Consider the following 14,979-nt stretch of genomic DNA (forward strand, 5'->3'; position numbering starts at 1 on the left):
ACAGTGCTGCTGTACCAAACTAACAGAAATAAATTAACGTGAGGGCAAACTTAGAGTGTCCTCTTAAAATGTGTTTGTAAAAGTGAGCATGCATGGGGGGGGGATGATGCTGCATTGCTCTTTATTTTCATGGCTATCAGGAAGACATTGTAGACTTAAAAAAGAAACACTCTTTTTTAAGGATAATCTGCTCAGGATATACTATAAATACTGACATACAGTTTTACAGGGAGCTTCGGGTTATATATATGAAGGAATAAGTAGAGTTTGCTGCCCAGCAAATTACTCATCAATACAGTCTTAACTCACTGCCAATTCCCAACCAAAACATACAGTTAAGATGACTTTTCAGGATCAGCTATGCTTACATTTGTGCTTCTATAAAGCCGGAATAACTGTTTTTGTATTCTGCAATTCTCGTGCCTTCACATTGAGAACTATACATGTATAACAAAAAAGCCTTGTTTTTATGCGCTGCTTTTCCAGTGGTTTCACACAGTGTAAATGAGCAATAGTCACAGGAAAAGAGCTGGATTTCTTATTACTCTGTGCCCAGTTTGGAGTCCTATGAAGTCAATGGGAAATCCTCCACTGACTCAGATAGGGGTTGGATCAGTCCCTTAAATGCTAGCAAACCTGCAAGAAGGATTCATAGCATTCACCACATGGCTCTGACTTAGTTTAATTCTTTACCTACCATTTCTGAAATGCAGACTGTAAGGGAGCATTCCTTCATAGTAAGGAAAGCACATAGTGCTTAATTTTAATGGAAAACTCTTTTTTAAACACAGACAGATCCTGCTGTGTTTGACAAATATGTTCCAGAAAGAAGCTCAATCTAGATGTTATGTGTAACTTTATCTTATTCCCTTTTGAGCACTACTGTTCTTGCAAAGTGATCCCTCAACTGCCCAAAGTCATTACACTTTTTCCCTTTCACATTGTACCTCTGTAAATGTCAGGCATAACTACATTTTTATTTGCAGAGATACCACTGCTATGAATGAGTAAAAATTTCCTGCTCCCCCGCCTCCTTCTCTTTACCCTGTGCGCTTTCTGCTAATATGATTTGTTGAACAAATTGTTCCATTAATCTGGGGCTGTTTGACAGAGTGAGAAAATAAGTGCCAAAGTGAGAAGATTCACAAGAATCGGAAATCTCAGTCCCTCTTTCTCAAGGTAAATAGTTATTATATCAGGGTGTCAGACTGGTGAAATGGATGTACTTTCATTCTCAGTTTGTAAATGTCACTTTTCCTCAGCCCATCAGGGTGACAAATGAGGTGTGGGTTACAGTAAGAGTTCATTCCTTGACAAAGTTCTTGCTGGCTTATTTCAACAGGAAGGTAAACTCCCCTTTCTGCCCCTCAACCACAGACAGGGGGAGGGGGAAGCATCTTTAGTCAAGAGAGAAACACAAAACAAGGCAACCTCTGTTAAAATGCCCTAATGGTAAACAGCAATTTCCATTTCCTGTTAAAATCTGATAAGAGGCCTCTTCAGAAAACAAGTCGTGATGCACTTTGTTTGTTTTTCTCCTACTTTCTTGCTTGTTGTTTTTTATCTAAGACCCATATGACATACTTTTATTGGTGCTTATGTCAATATTTATTGAACAAGTGGTCAAGAGAGGCCACTTTTAAAGCCCTGCACTATCTGGTTGTTAATTACCTCACTGCGATGTGTTAATGAAGAAGAACATCCTCTTCTTTTGACAGATAATTGATAAGAGATCAGGAGGCCTGATGCCTGACAAGGAACATGAAATGGCCTCTTTGATTGCCACACAGATCACTGCACTTCTGCAGTAATGCGACTTGCAAGGAGCCCACACGGCTCACAGGGAATACACATAGCCCCAGGGTGAAGACCGTGGTAAGAAAAAGAGCAAAGGATTTGCAAGCAGTTTAAGCAGATGTTCTTTGATTTCCAAGTCTATGGGAACCCTACATCCTCTCTCACGATGGCATTTACAGAGCTCATGAATTGCCTTTGCCAAGTCTGAACCCTTATCCACAAGACATAGACTTGCACCATTTTTGTTGTCAGTCTATCACACTCAAATGAAAGCTGCTACTCCCAAGATTTGCTATAGTAGTAATTCATAAGGATATCTGTTTGATGGATTTCATCCTTCTCCTTCTGCTTGCGGAAGCTCTTAGTGACTGAAACAATCTGATGAGTAAATTCAGGAACTCGTGTTGCATTTCTCATCAGATTGGCTTGTAAAGCAGCTGTGAATGACGCTCATGAAGAAAATTTTTATGATTTGAGCTGATGAAAAGCAAAAAAAAATATAATGTATTTCTGTTAGAAATTCTGGAGAAAAAGCATGAAGAAAGTGTGGAATAATCTGGGAAGGGATATATTGTTTTATTTGTTTGCTGTTTACTTTTGGAATAAAGTAAATATTGTGATAAATAAATAAATAAAATAATTATTCACAAAGAGAAAAACTAGGGGAAGTATGCACAGATATTTTCCTTACCAATGTATGATACAGAAAATATCATAAGAGGAGATTTGAGGCAATGGGGGACCTCTAGATCTGGATCTACTGCTTGAGCTGAAAAGGCTCTAAAATGAATGGCTATTACTGACTACAACCTGTGCTCCAGCACTCAGAGGGAGCCAATAATTAAATGCATGTTACATGTTTCTTTTCCTGACTGGTAAAATGTCAGGCTTTGAATTAGCTTGACAATGACAATGCTCATGATTCAGAAACAAGAATTTGCTTTTCATTATTAAGAAAACAACTGTTCTCCAACACTCACTTAAAAAGCACGGAACTATCTCTACAAACATGTCTGTCATTAAATTCCCATGCTAGAATGTTTGCGAGAAATTAACATTAAAAAGAAGACTACACGTAATCAAAACAAATCTATCTAATTCTCTTTCTCTGTCTGCATTTCCAATGTATTTATCTCAGGCAGTAGACAACACAAAATTTTGTATGACATCATAGTACTTTCAAACAGATTCCAATCCCATCAACATGGGATTATGCTGTAGCTAAGAGTATGGGAACAAAAAGGCCATACTGAAAAAGAAATGGCAAAAGCAGTAGTGCAGTGGATTGGGGGGGGGGGGGGGGGGGGGAACATCTCTACACCCATTGCTATCATTATTTTCTTTTAAAAAAGACACACACTAACTTATCTTCTTCTCATTAAGCTTGCTCCTACATGTAGAATGTTCTTTGAAGACCTATTTTCTCCTGTACTGACTAAAATAAGCAAAACAGTTACAGTCAACAATATTCTGCCCACTTTGCCAGAGCCTTCATAATTTATGTCTAACCTGGATAGGAAAAGCCCTTATAAATTTCAACAAATGTCTCATTAATTAACACCCCATCTCCCTAAGCCACAGAGCAGCTGGTGAAAAGAATTGTGTAGGTTGATTCTGTAGATATAAACTAGGTCAACAAGAGGGATCCATACTCACTATTGCAGGCTGATATTTCTCTGGAGGTTATTAATAGTTTCTGGGGGTTTTTCAGCTCAGACTGAAAACTATTCAAAGTCAACAGTATAAAGCTGCTCAGCCTATAGACTTAAGTTAAAGAAAAAAAATAAAGAAGTGCATTTTTTTTTTTTTTCTGTGCAATACAACGCAATGGGTCAAATCTTGGAATCCTTTCTTACACTTCTATCCAAGACAATTCTATTGATTTAAATGAACCTTGTGTCGTGACCTTTTTCTGGTTAGTACTCGATCATGTGAACTCCTTACTTTACTGATTATACTATATATTCATGGAGGGTCTGAAGCCCTTAGTCAGGCAAACACTTTCTTCTTGCCTGCATGATAAATTATCTACAAAGCATTATTCTCTGTTCATTTCTAAATACTCCACAGCCTGCTCAACATGCTAATTTTAGGGTAATTTATTTTTCTATAACTGTGCATAACTCTAATGTAATGAAATTAAAAATACAAGGCGGGACTGTAAGGAATTAATATTACAGGTCTAATGAATGCAAATACGGAATCCAAGGTGGAAAACTGAGAGAGAGAAAATGCCTTGGAAGCATTTTTCTAACTATGTGCATATGAAAACCTTGACTGAAATAATCTGAGGAGGCAGGCAGGCAATTTCCACCCATTCTTGTAGTTTTAGTATATCCTATACCGTGATCAGATGTAGGAAAAGGAGTGAATGCCTGAGCAGTAGCTAGCAGTTAGTCATACAAAATTAAAGCAGTATCTGACAGCAGGAGGAGTGAGTCAGTGGACAGGCAGAACAGAGTAAGACTTTTCCTTGCTGGTAGACTCATTTCAAGAATTAGGAGTGCCTGATGAGAATAAATGAGAGTGTAAGGGTGAGCGTTCATCAGCAAAGAGGAAGAGCAAGTAGGGGATGCAGTGGAATGTGAAAACTGAAAAATAGTCAGAACTAAAGCCATAGAGCTCCTTGGAGGAGATAATCCTGACTCCAGTGAAGTCAATGGGAGTTTTACCATTGACTTCATTAGGGTCAGGATTTCACCCAGGGAGTGTTAATGTGATGTGGAATGAGACAGGACAACAGTGGAGATCCTCAGAGAGGGAGCATCATGGTCATAGCGTATAACATTAGCATATTAATGGGTATGGCTGTTTTATTTTACAGCTCTGTATGAAGCATACAGACTATAGGAACTTCAAGAATACTAATATGTCCTTCATTATTAACTAATGTGATGGACAGAGTCCTCAAAATAAAGGTTTTTATTCCCCTGTATTTTCCTCTGCTGTATCTCAAGGAGAAGGTTGAGTCAGATTAATTTCCATGTTTTAAAAAAAAAAAAAGTCAGAACAAAAATCATCATGTCCAGTAAGCCTAATGTATTGATTGAATCCAAGTTGGCCACAAAATTTAATTGCAGGTCCATGATTATTTGGGGTTAGGAAAAGTTACATTATATTGTCTGATTTAAGCTAAACAGATCAGAGCTTTTTATCTTGAAAAAGAACAACCTAGGAGGGGGAGGAGGAGGTCAGATACAGGTCTTTAACATTCTGGCTAGCCTGGAAATGGCAAACAGATAATGAGTGCTCACTGTCTCTAGTAATCTAAGACTTAAAAGTCATCAAATTAAACTAGCAAGGGGTCTATTAAAAATGAACAAGACTTCTCTTTTTGCAGCACAAAGGCAACTTGTAAAACTCCTTGCCACAAGACATAGGGGTGGTCAATTCTTTCAAAAACAATCTATGGGGAAATTCATGGCAGAAAAACACTTTGAGAGCTATTCAATGCATAGAGCTCTTCCCTTGTTCAGGAAGTTTCTGAGTCACTGAAGAGCATCAAAGTATTTTAGAAAAAATAAATCCTTACATTTTTCCCCCAGATATCTGCTATTTGCTGGGTCTACACTAATTCACTAATTCACAGGGTCTACACTAGAGCAACATGGGCCTTAGATTCAATGCGGTGCAGCAATTCCCTATTCTAAGACAACAGATGATTCCTTTTTAGATAAAGCCTACATTTCAATTTTCCATTTTTATCAAAATTTCTTTGGGGAAAATCCTGCAATATATTCCTTCAACCTTTTATCCAGGATTCTGGAGGATCCTGGTGAGGGAGTGAAAGTGTCTGCAGATAAAAGTTGTATTTGTCAGAATAATTTCACTAGGCAGCTCTGCAAGATTTGGCTGTGCCACTGCTCTCTAAAAGGAGACAAGTGTGCCAAGAAATCGACAGGTTTGTTGGCTGGGTTTTTGCCTTCTACTGGAAATTCACTTAGGAGCTAATCCAAAGCCAACTAAGTCAATGAAAAACTCCCATTAAGTTTAATGGGTTTGGGATCAGGACCTTAAATCACATATAGGCAGCTGAATCTGCCAGTTCTTTAAAGATGCATAAATTTACCTGCTATTCCCCAAAGTACAACTGCATCCCTTTAACACCTGTCTGACAGAACTACTGAATATAATAAGAAAAGTCTTACAGAATCACAAGTAAGCTGCAAACACTAGACCGCCACCAATCTCTTCCCATGCTGAGATAGTTAGTACCTGGGACTACTAAAAAACAATAATCAGGGATGGTGCTGAGATATGAAATGCAAGTATTCCATCTGTCTAAACTGAGCAACTTGCACAACATTAGCCAACTGCTAAGTTGCTTCTTTTCTATAAACTGAGTCATCCTCATCACACATTCCACTGGGTTTTAAATGATTGACAGGGAAAAAAGCTAGGAGAAGCAGCTATTTCTTTACATTTAGCTGGTTTGTCAGAGCACTTGAAAACTTCTGGATTAAGGTGAAAATGCTTAAGGATTAAGTGGGGAGTGAAAGGAAAGGGGTTGACAACATTTTAGTGCCGTGAATTTAGAAGTCAAACAGACATGCTCAGGAGAGCCAGCAAGACCTTTACCAATATGCAGCATCTAATCAACAATATCATTTAGAATTTTCCACTTTATGGAGGAGAAAAAGCGGTGTTTGAAGATTTCTCTCCCCAGTGCTCTATCACATCAGGACCTTAATACACTCAGTGTGTGTTTTGCAAACGAGATTTTTGCAAAAAGCAAAGAATCACCCTTTGCACCCAGGCAAAAGATATTAAAAGATGTTCATCTTTACAGAGAAGATTCTGAAATGACAGAAGTAAATGTAAACTCTAAAACTTCTGGAAGAGTTACCAGGAGCTCAGTTGTACCATATAGGTATGAATCATAACAGGAGATGTATAGGAAAGCATTATCCAAATAGCAGTAGGTACTGATAATACTCACATTTAAATGATCACTGTGAATTGTTGAAGCGTTGCTAGTTACATGAATCACAGACAAAAGAAAGATGGGGTGTTTTTTTTGGAAGATTTTAGGGAAAAATGTAGTAAGTTCTTCAAATACTTGAAGTTAGTTTAGAGACCTCACGGAGAAACAAGACAAGTAGGAGGGACAGGAAGATTTCATACTATCACTCGTAGGAAGATGTTTCTTTTCCAAAACCACTAGAGCTGAAAAAACAGAAATGGTGCGTCACTGGTTCTCAGCTCAGTTGTTTTCTTTGATGTTTGCTATTCAGAGCAAGTAGTTTATGCCCATTCTGGGACTGGAAATGTGTTTATATCCAAAGTAGCATCATCATTGTAACTGAATAATTTATATTTTAAAAAAAAAGCACCGCAACCCCTGAACACTTTATAAAGTAGTATACAGCCTTTTTATGCATTTGCTTTCATAAAAGCATAGCTACTCACTTCCTTAAATTCACTCCCTTGAAGATGTCTGCAGAAGTAATAAGTCTTCAGTGAAAATGCCAGTGCAGCGGGCCACGGACTCCAGGCAGCAGTACAATATTACTGAAAAAGGAATAAATAAAGTTGATGAGATTAAAGCACATAAAATTATCCTGAAGCATAGAGTAAAAAATGCAGATTGCCAGAGGCAATTACTACCTGTGCAAAAAAGGGGAATTTTCAGCTGTATCGGTAAAGATAAGTTCAGGTAACACCCAAATGTAGCATCTCCAGTTTGGGCATCTCTGTGATCCCCTAGATTTTAAGAAGCTGCACTCATTTCTTCTCAGTGCTCCTTACAGCCTTGCATGACTCTATCCCAGCTGCTTTACATGTCTGATGCTAAGTTCAATTGTTCTCATGCACTGGAGGACAGCAATATGTCATTTACCCTAATCTATGAATACATAGTACTTTAAGTCAGATGTAACCTATCCTAACAACATCTTGATGATAGTGTCATCAGTTTGGCATTTGTTTCCTACCAGACCTAAAAAGACCGAATTCTCTAGCTCTGTCTGATCTACACAAACCAATCTGCACCTTTCCAAGCCCTCTTTACAGGTACATACTTATATTCCATTTGAAAATACGTTGATGCTATAATGTGTGGTATGGCTTTTATCAATATTTCTGTTCAGTCTGCTTTTGGGAACGTAGAAATTTTCACGAAGTATAAATAATGTCACTTGCTGATGCAGCTACCTGGCTACACAACAGGTTCTCAGCCATTTCCCCTTATTAGTAGCCAAGATATTTTATTCTTTTACTTTTTAATCCACACATTGCGCATGCACTTAATTTTTCATGAAATATTGCACATGTAATTAGGCATAGCTGCAATGAAACATTCACATTCAAAATCCTCCTGCCTAATCTCACGCAGTAAGGCAGTTGCATATTTGATACCAAGGTTTTCTAACAGAGATGATGCATGATAGTCCATTCTCTGCTTGTTTTGAGTCTCCACTGTCAAATGCCCTTCTACAGTAAGAAACTGCACAGTAGGAAATTAAAACATGTTGATAGATTGAAAAGTTATTAAGCTTCCTTACAGTGTTAAACAAGAATTTACAAGAATTCACTCTCCAGATTTATCAGGGATATATTTACAGTACTTGAGTAAGTGTGAATATTACTCACTGGAGATATTTAGTCACATACTGTGTCTCTCTGAAGGGAGACCATATTGCATTAAATGTCTCCACCATGTTCAGTAATCTGAAAGATAAATCCTTGAGTGCTGATTAGTCATACAATGATATGGAACATCTATTATTTTGGGTCTATACGAAGATTTTCATCTCTGTAATATTAATTTCTTGGCTATCATCATAGTTTTTCTTAGCAACCATCTTTCATTATAATAACTCAGGCCACCCAATATTGTTAAATTTCCTCATGTTCAGTGCCAGAAATGACACTGCAGGTGGGGGAGGTAAATCTTACTTAAATTAAATAGCTTGGTGTGGGCTTAAAACAAGAGCAGACATTGCTAAGGTTCTGTGTGAAGTTTTTTCAGTGACACATTTTTTAGAATTAAGGCAAGAACTAAACTCTTATTTCCACACCTGAAAGATGGACGTTGCAATATATCTTCCCAGCGACATGGTGAGATGGTGTCTTTATTCCGAATCATTACATAATATATCAGTTAGAACAAGATCCAGTAGTTAACATTAAATAAAAAAAAAAACAAACAGAGAGAGAGATGTATCAGTTCAACTCTCCCTGAACTCACCTTTGGTATCCATGACTCCTCTTTGGTATCCATGCATCTGACTCCTCTTTGGTATCCATGAAAAACATTCTTAGGTCCTCTGTATTGCATGTATGTTCTCACAGACCTGGATATGAAATACAGGCAGCTGTGGTGACCACGATGAAATCTCAGTTTAATGAAAGAAAAGGTAAATGGGAATTTGAACATTTTTTTTAGTTAAAGAGAAATATCAGCTGAGCTTTATTTGATGCTCAAAGCCAAAATAACATGCTATGGCTGGAAGTGCTATAGGTAAGAACAATGGTTAAGCACTGATTTTTGACTATCCATTGGTGTAGCCATAGATTTTTCTGCCTGTAAATCACAGTTAGGAATGGTACTCTCAAAACACTGTGGTTGAGTAAGAAAGAAAGAAAGTTACTTCTTTTTACAAAGCAATATTGCTCCTGTACATTAGAGAATATCACTTTCCCCCTTCTGTTAACAGCTTGCTTATCAAGAGAGAAATTGTCATGTTTTCAGTTTTTCTTAATTTTTTTTTTCTCTTTCCATTAAAAGACAAACAAACAACAACCCGTAAAATAGCTCTATCCGGTTACGATGAATTCCACTCAGGGACCCTAATTTACTTCTCCTCAGCTTAAAGGCAGTGCAAGTGTTTAAAGATAAGGAAAATGTATTTTTTTCTGGAGGACACAGGGAAAGCATCCACTGCCAGGTGCCCCAGTACTGCTCTCCTAACATCTCTCAGCTATGAGGTAGGAGTCAGACCAAGGGATGACACTGCCTCATTGCTCTGCCTGTTTCAGTCCTCATCTCTTAGGTGGTAGTGATCACTGTGAAGTAGGCAGCTCAATGAATTTTGTGATCAGCTGTGTTAGAGAAACACAGCAATTAATTTCTCCTATTGGGCCACTGGGGGCTTCAAGCAGTTCATGAGCACAGTGAAATAAATGGCAAGAGTCCCATTTTCTTCCATGAACTTTCTAGGGCAGAAATCAGGTTTTAAGGGCACAAGAGATCACACTGTCTGACTTGCTATATAATCCTGGAAAGAGGCCTGTCCTAGGTTGGCCAGGTTGTGAATTGAGGCCATGGTGCTTTTCTTTAGTATTTCCTGCAGATAGACATTATTTTCTTTGAGCTGAAAGATCCAAATCTGAAATAAAGGGGGGCTGGGGGGGCTGGGGGAGGAAAAGGAAGAGGAAAATAGAATAGGAAAGGGAAGAAAGAAAAAAAGAAGAGAAACAGAAGAAAAAATGGAAAAGGTAAAAGGAAAAAGAAAATGTAAGAAAATGAAAGGAAAAAAGGAAAAAAGAAAAATCAAAAGAAAAAGAAAAAGGGGAAAAGGAAAAGAAGAAAAAGACTCCTGCAGTAAATTCAGCTGGATGAAAACCTGCCATAATTTAACAGACAAATCCTAACCTTTCCTCTCCTTGCTCAACCAAACTCCTGCTCCATTTTAGATCACAAAATGTTATCACCACTGACTTGAGCTGGCTGCACACTCACGACCCTCGGAGCACTCAGGCCTGTATGAGACAAACCAGCTGTGCCAAATCCTGAACTGAAGCCTTTCCATGAGGTTCATCTGTTTTAGATCAAAGGGTTATAGGGCAGCTCTCATTGCAGAGTACTGGGAAAAGAAAAGAATCCTTAAACCTTTTGATTCCCGTGGTCCTTCAAGCTCCAGATAAATTAAAATATTTAATCAAAATCTAATGGCAGTGATCTTGTTTGTACAAATGCTTTATTATCCTGTGCATTTTAACCACAATCTGCCTGGTTCCTAATGTGACCTAAAGAACCAGTCGGCATTTATTACAAATGCAAGGCAGTAAGCTTCTGGCTCAGCAATTAATCACTGACATGGAGGAATTTCTTCTCTCCAGGTGGGGAACCCATCCAAAAACTAAGAAAAATAATCGGGCTAATTAATTCTTATCTGCAAAGAGCAATTAGATAAATGACCTAAAAACAGGCCTGTCACCCCTAGTGAGGTGCTCAGCTTCTAAATAGAATAATATCTCTTTGCCAGGCCATCTCTGCAGTGAAATGGAGATCACAGAGAGGAAGGGGAAAAGACAGCATGTGGGGAGGGAATGGTCTGATAGGGGAGTAGGTTAATTAGAGCTGAGACCAGGCACTGATATAAAAAAAAATTAAACCAAAGCTCTGCACTTGGGTAGGTTTGATACGATCCCATCACCTTCACAGCTCAGCTATGCCTTTGTGCATCCAAGGGTACTAAAGAGAGTGAAGTCGTGTCTCCAAGCTACTTTGGAAGGCAAAAATCACTCACCAAGCTTACTCACCATTGAGTTGCGTTTCACCCCGGTGAGTGGCATCCCTGACACGGCAGTCTATTAACTCTGAACTGTGCAGCTCTAGAGTGGAGCGATGGTGCTGAAGTGAGATGCAGAGTACCATGTTTCAATTAGTTTGCTTTGCTGGTCTATTTTTTGGTTTCAGTCAGGGAATGTGCAGTGCATAGAGCTTCACGAATGAGCCAAATTAATCTGAGAAGCACAAGAAAGAAGGCAACAAAAGCATCTGTACATCAGACCTTTGGTCAGCTACGCATCATCAGCAAGATCCTACTGTCCTCTCAGACAACTCATAGTCTGTCAAAAGCCAGAAATGGAGATAGAAGGCAGGGAGAAAACCCTTTGGGACAGTCTAACATTCAAAATAAAGTTGATATTGCAACCCCTCCTGATTTAAGACTGTGAAGCATCCCTGTTCCTGACTAACATGCCAGGTCCCATGCTGGCATATGTCTTCTTTGGTCAGTGTGCAACAAGGTATCCTTTCTCTGATCCTGCCCTTCCGCCTGCATAGATCATGATACCATTTCTGATGGTAGGAGACAAAGGGAGACGCTGAAGTAATTGATTCAAGCTTATCTAAGTATTTACAGAAATAAGCCTGAATGACTAGACATAAAATACTATAGCAGTCAGATTAAGACAATCCACTCCAGTTACAGTTAATCAGGGCTTTAGCCTCCAAGGAGCTGATTTGAGACTAATAAAGTGTTTTCCAGCTTCCAACCCCCATGTCAATCTCATTCCTCTTTCCTTGGAGCCATTAGCACAATACCAACTACAAATGTAAATAACAAGGCTGCAGGTAGCTCATAGATTTGCTCCATTTCCAAGCTCCAAAGCCTCTTAGAGTGGAAAAAACACATATAAAAAAAATGCTATCCCAAAAGCCACAGATGTTGGTAAGAGACCTTTATCCCTTCCTGCAAACTTGTGTGACCAAGTTTCCTATAATTTATACAAAGCAGATGCCTGCTTAAATGCTTTACTCAGAGCTGTCATGGTTTCTACACTGAAGCAGTTAACAATAAATTATAAGGACTAATGGATTAGATCAAGATGCATGGAAACACTGTATTTATTCTTAAGAATGATATTTCACCTCCAAAAAAAAAATAAATAAAAAGACCCTAAAACTTTGAGGGTTTGGAGAAAAGATATATACTCCAGATAAGTACTTTGCTGCTTATATTGGCCAAAATGCAGCAGCAGCACTAAAGCAACAAGCTGTGCTTAAACACAAAGGAAGAGACATGCAAATCTATGTCACTTCGGGTTTGTATTTATTTCTTTTCTGTGATGTTAACATAGGATTCAAGGAAAACCACCATCTACAGGTTGCCTGACGATCCTGAGACAGGTGCTTGTGTTGAAGATGGATGACTCAGGCCCAGGTCTGAACTTGTACAGGACTGGGGATATTTTGTGGAGAAAGTTTCTCTTTCTGCTTGCTGCAGAAGTAAGGTTCATTGCCCAGCTGTCCACCCAGCTGTAAACCGTATCAGAGTTCAAAGTGTAAGAATGAATAAGCTTGAGGCTGGCCTTTTCTTGGATAACTCAAAATGGACCAGCCTCTAAGGACAGGCTGTTGAGAAATGCAGATCAGCAAACTGGCAGATCGCTCTGATAAATTCTCTTACTTTTTCCTTTTGGATAAGACACAAGAAAGTTCTCAAGAAATTCATATTCTGATAAGAATGTCATCCACGGGCGATACTTGCTAGTAATTCTGGCCTATACAACTGCTGAGAATGTCCATGAAAAGTCAAAAATGAACAGTAGAGTTTGTAAGCGGGTTAGCATTTGCAGATAGCAGGATTTTTCAAGTATTGCCAATGGGACATTCTTGAAGGTTCCCAAGAGAAGGACTGAATGATGCAGATCAACAGTACAATGCCAAAAGCAATTTCAGTAATGATGTAATTGAATTGAATTTAAAAACAAATAAATTAATAAATACAAGTGAGAAGCCTTTTCACCTGCACTTTTTTCTGCCAGAGCTTCTCCCTTCGATTCCTGAGCTTCCTTTAGCGCTCACAAAGAAAGGCCAAACTAAGGCTCATTCCTAACTTACCTGAAGCACATTCAATGCAATACATCGGTAATATCCATGCCTGCAGTCGATGTTTAGGGCTGCTTGGAACAGAAAACAGCAGGAGCAGCTGGAATGCAACTTTAGTCTCTAATTCTCTGCAAACGTCTGCCAGGGTGGGTGCAGTTTCCTCCAAGTGCTGTACAATATTTTGAAGCCAAGAGAAATAACTCATTTTTTTCCCTTGCAACTAAGTCATTTATGTTTAATTTATACAGAAATAGGTACGGTCTCCTTCAGCACCAGAGCGTTGGGGTGTTTTTAATGAATAACTTATAAGAAACAGTCACCTGCTAACAGGTCAGCCTCCCTTTTGTGTTTCATTCCAGTTTCATTAGTAAAGAAAAAAGGCCTTTGATTGGATTAATGGAAATAAAACCACAGGGACTAAATTATAAAGTATCCAGTGGTTATTTCTAGTAGCTCCTACTTGCAACCATGTTTTCTATCATCTCAGGCTCAAAGCTTTGGTGTATAAATACATCTGTCTTAGACTGGAACATGGAAAAGGTTTTGCTTTAGCAGAAATAGCATTTCATCTTTTTCTCTGCAGAGATTCAGCTGGGCAGACTCTGTATTTATGGGTAACACCCCTATGGGATTGCTGAGCTGCTGGGAATGCTCTCAGTAGAAACTTCGCTGTGGACTCTGAACCTGTTTGTATTTTTCTCCTCCTCGTATCCCTTCACCACCACCACCACTGTCCAGTTATTTTTATTTATGTATTTATTTAATGTCATTGAAATGGCATTATCTGGAGATGGCTACAGGCAGGACACAGAGCCATATGCTCAGCCTAACTTATATAAACAGTGTCATGGATGACAGCCTTTCCTAGCCCATCTGCAGCTGCGAGGGAATCCATTATTTTTCTGGTCCCTGGGGAGAAAAAGTTCTTGAGCATCATTACTCCTAGGCAAATGTAACTGACTCTACCATGCACCCTAATTTGCTTGCCATAATTATAGGTCGCTCACCCCCTTTTGCAATTTATAAACCCTTTTTATTTATTTTTTTGTACTTATCAATAATGAATGGATGCTAGTGAATCATGGGGCTGTAATATCTGAATATTATGAAAATGCTAATAACAAGGTATCATAGGCAGCAGCACCCAGGTCTTATCAGCTGGTCAGATGCTCTATTAAGCAGCCAGTGAGGAGTTCAAGCAAATTGGTTATGTTAATGTCCTGTAGTACTTAGGGAAGATGAGGAGTTAGCAATTAATTTTTTTTCTTCTTCTTCCCAGGCTGCAAAACCGACAGGGCAAATTTATATTCCTCCTATTCTATGGGACCCCAGCTCAGAAGGGGGGCAAGGAGGAAATGCAAGCGTCTAGCAAGAGCTTTCTGAGATCTAATTGAATGATGCAACCGCAGAACTGGTGGGAGGCCAAGGGGGCAAGCAAGGAATAAATAAATAAATATATAAATAAGCAAGCAAGCCCCACAACAATGGGAATGCCACACTCTTCCCCATTCATTCAGCTGACAGTGCTTTTGCAACTTAAACCTGTTTTATTAATTATGTTTGACATTTCCTTAATTAGTTTCATTTACATCCCATCAGCCCCTACCAGACGATTGCCCCAT

General features: G+C 38.8%; 1 protein-coding gene and 1 long non-coding RNA gene across 2 annotated transcripts in view; one reads left to right on the forward strand and one right to left on the reverse strand.

Moving 5' to 3' along the window:
• Window positions 1-14,979, reverse strand: part of LOC107318851 (uncharacterized) — a 92,483-nt gene that overhangs the window by 39,765 nt on the left and 37,739 nt on the right. Inside the window, exons 15-18 of the mRNA XM_085514927.1 lie at window positions 13,370-13,526; window positions 11,284-11,487; window positions 8,987-9,092; window positions 7,207-7,308 (exon numbers count right to left, since the gene is read on the reverse strand). The gene's annotated coding sequence lies outside the window, so the exon portion shown is untranslated. The remainder of the gene's footprint in view (window positions 1-7,206; window positions 7,309-8,986; window positions 9,093-11,283; window positions 11,488-13,369; window positions 13,527-14,979) is intronic.
• LOC116653906 (uncharacterized) lies at window positions 9,081-10,690 on the forward strand. The gene is made up of 2 exons (XR_004308530.2): window positions 9,081-9,155; window positions 10,435-10,690. It is a non-coding gene; the product is annotated as an uncharacterized LOC116653906 (long non-coding RNA).

The sequence above is a fragment of the Coturnix japonica genome, chromosome 14 (assembly GCF_054131305.1).
Source record: "Coturnix japonica strain WE chromosome 14, WE-NBRP24, whole genome shotgun sequence".
Classification (NCBI taxonomy): Eukaryota; Metazoa; Chordata; class Aves; order Galliformes; family Phasianidae; genus Coturnix; species Coturnix japonica.